Here is a 7,998-nt window from a genome sequence, read left to right as displayed (position 1 = left end):
TGTATCAGCCTGTCGAGCGTATTTATAGGCCAAGGCCACGCCTATTCTGGCGGGACGCGACGAAATGGGCGCGAAGCACCCCCATTGGATGTCACGTCACGCAGGGCCTCTCTCGATAGGCTTGCTGCTGTTGCCGCAGGGCAGCCAATAGGCGCGCGAGCCGTCTTGCCTATGTCTGCACGCTGCCGCACAGCGTTTTACATTAATCAAAATTAAAGGATAATTTTTGGCTTCAATATCTCGTGGAAAAGAGGTTTTCCCCATAGCGTAAGATATTACGCAGTACGAGAGATACTCTCGTAAGAGAACCATGGAAACGAGGAAACCTCATCAACTGACAAACAGCAAAACTAGCGTCTCTCACTGTTGTTTTCCACTGCTTTCAGGTAAGTTTAGTTACCAAAATCACACAAATAATACATACAAACGTTCCTGACATCTTTCTTACGTGTAATTGTACACTTCTGTTGAATATTTACTTTATAGAAATGGTGTTGTGTCTTCGAAAAAGTCCGTTAGCATCTCAACCGTTTTCAGAAGAGCTAAGTTAAGTTTACGTTACAATTGAGCTCTTGTTTTACATAAGTTTGGGTTTTTAACCACATTTTTGTGTTGATAACAGTTTTTGATAGTTTTGTTTTGCTGGTAATTTGTCAATGGGTGATTGGAAGTACGCTAATTTATTTAACCTGAAATAATTCACTGTAACGTAACTTACTGTTAATGACATCACTTACAAAGATTGATAATAAGTGATTTCAGGAGGGACAGAAAAAAAACCTCCACAACAAAGGGGGAATTATTGTTTAATCATGATAATAATTTCATATGCATTTATTGCACAATATATTACCTTAAGATTTTTTTATATATATTCTTTATCTTTTCTGCATTTCATCTCTGCTCTAGCTTGCAATAAATAAACCCTTTGTTCTATTGTAAATTCTATGTAACATTGTTGGCTCTGTGACACATTGCATGTTATTTTCTAGAAGATCATCATGCTGATGGCCTGCTGCACCCCCTGTCCAAGACAACCTCCACGGCTATGAACTCGACTAGTAAGCAAAACCTCAAACATACTGTTCAATAGTTGTGGGTCTGTAGGATTTATAATTTTGAATGAAGTCTCACACTTTAAATTCATTAACCCCAGTTTTTTTCACTGACATTGTCCTTGAGAAGCCTGTAGGCTAAATAATCAGCTAAATAATAGGCAGCAAATATAATGTTATAATGGTCATAGTTATAATAATTCATTTAACTATTATGATAACAGGATATCATGGTCATTGGTATATATATATATATATATATATATATATATATATATATATATATATATATATATATATATATATATATATATATTTTTTTTTTTTCTCTAGGTGTGTTTTTAATTATGTTGGCCAATGAGACAGACACCATACTGTCCAACTCAAAGGTATTTTATATGTATTTTTTACTGATAAATGCTGAAATTCTTTTTACTTTCAAATGCTGAATTCAGGGGGTCGACAACTTTAGGCACGCAAGTTATTTTTCACAGATATCTGTCCAGTTTACTCATGGCTCATACTCTTAGCCTTTTAAAATGTTTGAATGTATATCCGCAATACAATATCAGGGGGTAAAGATATCATTAGAGTTTTTAAAGTTATGGCTATGCTCTTGTTACCAGATGAGATATCATTTGACCCTGTGATTCTTCAGGACAAGATCTTGATGCCATCCACACTCAGTACATGAAGAAGGTGAGTTTCACAATAGCTGCCACTATCACAAATCAAGAGACAGAACACAACAGGCCTTCATCCATATGAACTCACACATATGTAGGAATGGGTACCGAAACCCCGTATTAAACATTAAACGGGCCCTGGGGCCAAATTAAGGAAGACCGCAGTGTCGATAAGCTCAGATGTTATCGGTTCTGCTGCCGGTACTGAAGAAATTACACACACTATTTATTATAGACATTGTCTTGCAAATTCTGTGAGGATTTGGAGGGGTGTTGTTTTTCAGGCTGGTTGTTTGTAATTTTGTAAGAGTAGGGAGAGGCTGTTCCTCAGTGAAGACTTTTTACATTCGATAATTCAATTTCCGTACCTGATAAGTTAGATTTTCCTAAAAAACATCATGCACTGCTTATTTCAATTGTATTTTTCTTCTATTGAATTTATCCATGCTTGTAATTTGTTTATAATTTTCAATGCAGATTCACTCCTCTAAATAAATAATCTCTTGAAATTTTTTTTATATCGCAATATATATAGCAGCAGATAAACAAAATATTTTATTTAAGGTTTTCAATATTGTGCAGCCCTAATATTGAGCATTTAACCTAACCCTAATTTTAAATTGAACCTGGAATGATAATTTGTGATACCAGATGAGATGTATGTATGATAGATTTTGAACTGTACTATGTTTGTATTGCAGGTTTTCTGGGATCCACAGCGGAAGGCATCAAGGCGTGAGATGTTGGCCTGGACAGATGTACCTGTACACCACACAGACCTCTGCTTTTGCATGGATGGCTGATTACTACCATGTTCTGTATAGGTTTTATTATAGCAAAACTGAGCACCTGTGACAGTGGAATCTGTAGGTGTAAAGTAGTCAGACATCAGTACATTTAAAGTCACAGAGAGAAAGTTTTTTTTATTTTTTATAGAAGTTTCAAACTTTTTTCTCTTTCACAAAAAACACTGCAGTTACAGCTTTTCAAATTCTTCATTGGAGGTGCACAAATACTTTTCTTTTTTCAAATCACAAAGTAAGAAATGTATGCTGACATTTAAGGCGCGGCCACACAGGAGGTTTGAGCATATGTGACCGTGAATAAAAAGTGAAGTGTGACCACATGAGAATAGCCAAACAGTATAGATGATTCACAAAATTATACACCAAGAAATGTGCATAATTGGCCAAAATGTTACTGTTTATCAACAAAAATATGACCCTATGAGTTTGGTAATTTGTAGAATAGGATTTGTGCACCTGCAATGAAGAATTTAAAAAGGTGTAACTGATGTGTTGTGTTTGTGAGAGAGAAAGGAAAGAAAAGAGGTTTGCAACTCATAAAACATTTTATCGAAGACTTAAAATCTACAAATTGCACTGTTATAGGGACTCTGTTTTGCTTCAATAATACTAGATATAATACAGTGTCAATCTTATTAACTACTATTTATTTTGTATAAAATAATTTACAGTAACGGTCAAAAGTTTGGAAACATTACTATTTTTTATATTTTTTGGAAGAAGTCTATTCTGCTCATCAAGCTTGCATTTATTTGACAAAAACAGTAATATTGTGAAATATTATCATAATGTAAAACAGCTGTTTTCTATGTTTCCCTTTTCTATGTGAGTATATAGTAGTGTAATTTATTCCTGTGTATAATATTATATCATGTAACACTGAAGACTGGATTAATGATGCTGAAAATTCAGCTTTGCATCACAGGATTGAATTATATTTTAAAGTATATTAAAATAGAAAACCATTATTTTACATTTTAATTATATTAATATAAAACCTTCTTCATTTAAATGTTTATAAACCTGTTTGCACACTGTTTTTGCTGTTGTTTGTGCTTTGTTCTATAGTAAATGAACTGAATTAACCAAATACTGAGTCTGTATCTTTCGTATGTCGTTGAAAAGTCTCCAATAGTTTTGGGCAAATGAGGACAAGTTAAATTAGACCACTGTATGTCCGCCCATATTATATTAATTAAAAACTAAAATGACCAACTGGTTACCAACACACGACTGTTGATCCACGACGTTGCCACAACGTCGCAGTTACTTACTGACAACGTTACAAAGTTACGTCGTGACGACGAATCCAGGAATTTCACTTTTCCGGTTGCCACGACGTAACTAGTTACGTTGCCACGACGAAAGTTCGGTCACCAGATTACGTTGCAGTTACGTAACAGTCACGTATTTTTGTTAGCTGGGTTCTCCTCGTCACTCTCCAGTAATTGTTCCAGAGCTTGTTCCACCGTAAATCGTTTACTGCTTGCCATCATAAAAGTGCTAAAACAATAAATAATGCTATAATTGTATGTGTATATATATTAATATTATAATTGTTTTGTCTCTCTCTCATATCTCTGTGCGCTCTCGCTCCGTAAAGCCTTGTTTATACTCGACGCGTCCGTTTGCTTTCTATCGTCTCTACCACCTCTTGCAAGGCTACAGAGTCCTCCGATTTGCTAGAATACGTCATGGTAACCTTCCTCTGATTGGGTAAGAAAAATATTCCTCCATCGGCAATTTTTCCATTGGTCGTTGCTCGTGAATCTGCCAAACAACATCGATTTCATTGGACTTTGACGAAGTGGTATTGCGCAACAAGGAAGTGTGTATACAAGCCGGGTAAGTTTGTTATCATTGTTTTCAGCGGAATCTGAGGAAGACGGCAAAAAAGACCGCACCTCTCTATCATTAATAGTTTTTAAGATAATTACACATTTGTAAAAGTATGTCATTTTGGGCGGTATCGCCCAATCCGTCCCCAGAGGGTTAAGAAGAGGCTCTTCGACTACAGGTAACACTTCTTTCAGTAGTTTAGTGGGTATTGGATCTAATAAACATGTTGTTGGTTTAGATGCAATGATACGTTTATTCCTGTCCTATAGTTGTAAAGCGGTGTAGTTGTTCTAGAGGGGCAATAATTGAGGCTGAATCATAAGACAACATATAGGATTGTACATTTACAATTGTGTTTCGGATGCTTTCTATTTCCTCATCGAAGTAATTCATAAAATCATTACTACTATATTGTAACGGAATATTTTGCTCTGGTGATGTCTGTTTATTTGTTAGTCTAGACACGGTGTTAAATAAAAACTTTGGATTATTTTGGTTATTTTCTATTAGCTTGCGGAGATGCTCAGCCCTCGCTGCTTTTAGAGCCTTTTTATAACGTAACATACTGTCTTTCCACGCGATTCTAAAGACCTCTAAATTAGTTTGTTTCCATTTATGCTCTAAGTTACGAGTTTTTCTCTTGGTAACATGCGTAGCACTGTTGTACCATGGTGCTTTAGTTTTCTCTCTAACCTTTTTTAATCTAATTTGTGCAACAATTTCTAATGTACTAGAGAAAATGGTGCCCAAACTGCTAGTCATTTCCTCTAGTTCTTATGTTTGTTTGGGTTCTCTGAGCAACTGAGATGGATCAGGTAAGCTATTTGAGAATCTATCTATAGTGGTTGGAAGGATTGTTCTGCCTGGTCTAAAACTTGGCGCAACATGACAAATTTGATCAGTACGTATTATGCAAGTTACCATGTAATGATCAGTGAGATCGTCACTTTGCGGTATAATATATATATCAGTTGGATTGGTTCCATATGATATAATTAAATCTAGTGTATGATTTAGACGATGAGTGGGACCACTGACGTTTTGTGTGAACCCAAAGGAGTTTAATAAATCTGTAAACGCAGCCCTTAACGCATCATTTGTATTATCTACGTGTATGTTAAAGTCTCCAACAATTATTGCTTTATCGACATTGACCAATAGATCTGAGAGCAAGTCTGCAAACTCTTATAGGAAATCAGCATAGGGCCCTGCAGGTCTTTATACGGTAGCCAAGGCTAGAGATAATATGGATTTGTTTCTTACATCTAAGAGCGTAACATTTAGCACAAGTACTTCAAACGAATTAAACCTGTGACCTGTTTTCTGAGTAACATTAAGAATATCTCTATAGATTGTTGCAACACCGCCGCCACGACCGATCAGACGGGGCTCATGCTTATAACAGTATCCTGTTAGAGTAGACTCATTTAGACCAAATATAATAATTTGGTTTAAGCCAGGTTTCAGTAAGGCAAAGTACATCGAAACTATTATCTGTGACCATTTCATTTATAATAACCGCCTTAGGTGTGAGCGATCTAATGTTTAGAAGACCTAGCTTTAGAAATTGTTTTTGTTCACTGATATTTAGATTTTCTGGTTTAATTACAATAAGATTTTTGTTAGATCTACACTAGATTTATTGTTTGGCCTCACTAAGCGATGAATAGACACAGTTTCTATATAATGTTCTACACTACTTATATCAATTAAGTTGGGACAGCAAAGACTGTGATTTGGACATACTAGTCAGTTGGTGTGTAACGTCTTGGAGATGTTGTCGGACAGAACAGCCGCTCCGATTCTGCTGGGGTGTAGGCCATCAGCACGGTAGAGCCTAGGACGCTCCCAGAACAGATCCCAATTATTTACAAAGAGCAGTTTCTGTTCATTACACCATGACATTAACCATTCATTTAGAGAAAATAATCTACTGAACCATTCTTGTCCTAGTCGGTATGTGGGAAGCGGTCCAGACACGATGATCGTTGCTTCAGGCAATGTGCTGCGAACCGTCTCGATCAGGCTTCTGTAGTCCTTCTTCAGAACCTCCGTCTGCTGCAGCCTGATGTCGTTCGTTCCCGCGTGCAGCACAACAGCTCCGAAGCGCTCGTCACCGTTCAGGATCTCGGGAATCTGTACAGCGACATCAAGAACACGAGCACCAGGAAAGCAGTGAGTGCGCACCTTACGCTTACCGGAGGTAGCACGGACATGGCGGACCATGGAAGTGCCGATGATCACGGCGGCGTCACGTTCCGACTCGTGAAGAAGGGAGAAGCGGTTCCGGGTGGAGATCTCGAAGACCGGGAGGGGCGGGGAGGTCCTTGGTCTGGTCCTGGCTCGTCTCTTCCGCTGTGGGATCACCCATGGCCCATGGTGTTGCCTCGGTGCCGGAGTGAGTGAAGGCAGAGATGATCGCGTCCTCCTGGGCAGAGAAACACACGGAGTAGACGAAGTCGGAGTCAAAAAGTTACTAACCACTGACTTGTGAGCATCGCAAGGTCTGCTCTGTGCCATTCTCGTTCTCTCACTTGGCGTGCCGCTAATCGTCATCGTATTAAGAGTCCGAGATACGTCTGCAGTCAAAGGGTTTGGCTCTCCACTCGTAATCTTCCTTTACAATTCACTTCCCGCAAGTTGGCTCCTAAATTTATTGGGCCATATTCCATCTCCAAGATCATCAGCCCTGTCGCGGTTAGACTTAAATTGCCTCCTAACCTCCGTTCATCCAGTATTTCATGTTTTGTGCGTTAAGCCCGTCGTCCGCGCCCCGCCTCGCCAAGTTTCCCCTCCCATTCCGGTGGAGGAAGGTCCTGTATATCGCGTACGTAAATTACTTGATGTCCGTCCGCGGGGTCGTAGTCTCCAGTACCTTGTCGACTGGGAGGGATACGGGCCGCAGGAGAGAAGTTGGATCCCTTCAGAGAACGTCTTGGACCGCTCGCTTATTGAGGACTTCTACCGCACTCACCAGTCTCTACCCTCGGGAGCGCCAGGAGGCGCTCGTTGAGGAGGGGGTACTGTCATGATCCCGGTATTCTCTCCTGTCTCTGTCTCCCTCTTGTCTTTTTCGGTTTCCTTGATTCAGTCACCATCACGCTGACACACCCACCATTCTCACACGCGCTCCCTTCATTCACATACACCCCGCTTAGACACAACCTCTTACTATCACGCTCATTCATTCTCCACCAGCTGACTGCCATCAGTCTTCCCATTACTCTATCTCCATTTTCACCTGCTATTACTTTCTTCCTAATTAGCCTTCCTACTTCTAGGTCTCATTTTTCCCCTTTCCTCTGCCAGATTACTGACTATGTTAACGTGTGTTACAGAGCTTACCCGTTCGCATCTTGTCTTGTCCTATCCTGTCCTGTTGACGTTAGTTTGCAAATTGTGCACTGCCAGTGCTGGAGATTACTAAAGTCTTTCTCTACCCAGCTTCTCTGTGTCTGAGGGCGACAGACGGACAACGAGCCCTGATTTGTTTTTCTACTCCTGGATGCTGAGTTTCATTGCGGGATCACTCCTCAGTTTGATTTGATTTCAAGAGACTTTCCGTTCTTCTGATTACCTGCTACAAGAGACTTTCTGTTCATCTGATTACCT

The 7,998-nt window shown here is 39.2% G+C and overlaps 1 long non-coding RNA gene across 2 annotated transcripts; it reads left to right on the top strand.

The window, feature by feature from the left end:
* Nucleotides 1-501: 501 nt before the first annotated feature.
* On the top strand, nt 502-3,637 carry LOC143732752 (uncharacterized). 2 transcript variants are annotated; one of them, XR_013201175.1, is made up of 5 exons: nt 502-546; nt 993-1,061; nt 1,389-1,444; nt 1,682-1,754; nt 2,443-3,637. It is a non-coding gene; the product is annotated as an uncharacterized LOC143732752 (long non-coding RNA). The 2 variants fall into 2 exon arrangements; XR_013201174.1 differs by lacking the exon at nt 502-546 and having other exon boundaries at nt 912-1,061.
* Nucleotides 3,638-7,998: the final 4,361 nt, after the last annotated feature.

This window comes from Siphateles boraxobius, unplaced genomic scaffold (assembly GCF_051911475.1).
Source record: "Siphateles boraxobius isolate OS27281-9 unplaced genomic scaffold, OSU_SipBor_1 9, whole genome shotgun sequence".
Classification (NCBI taxonomy): Eukaryota; Metazoa; Chordata; class Actinopteri; order Cypriniformes; family Leuciscidae; genus Siphateles; species Siphateles boraxobius.
This window is presented reverse-complemented; position numbering and strand designations above follow the sequence as displayed.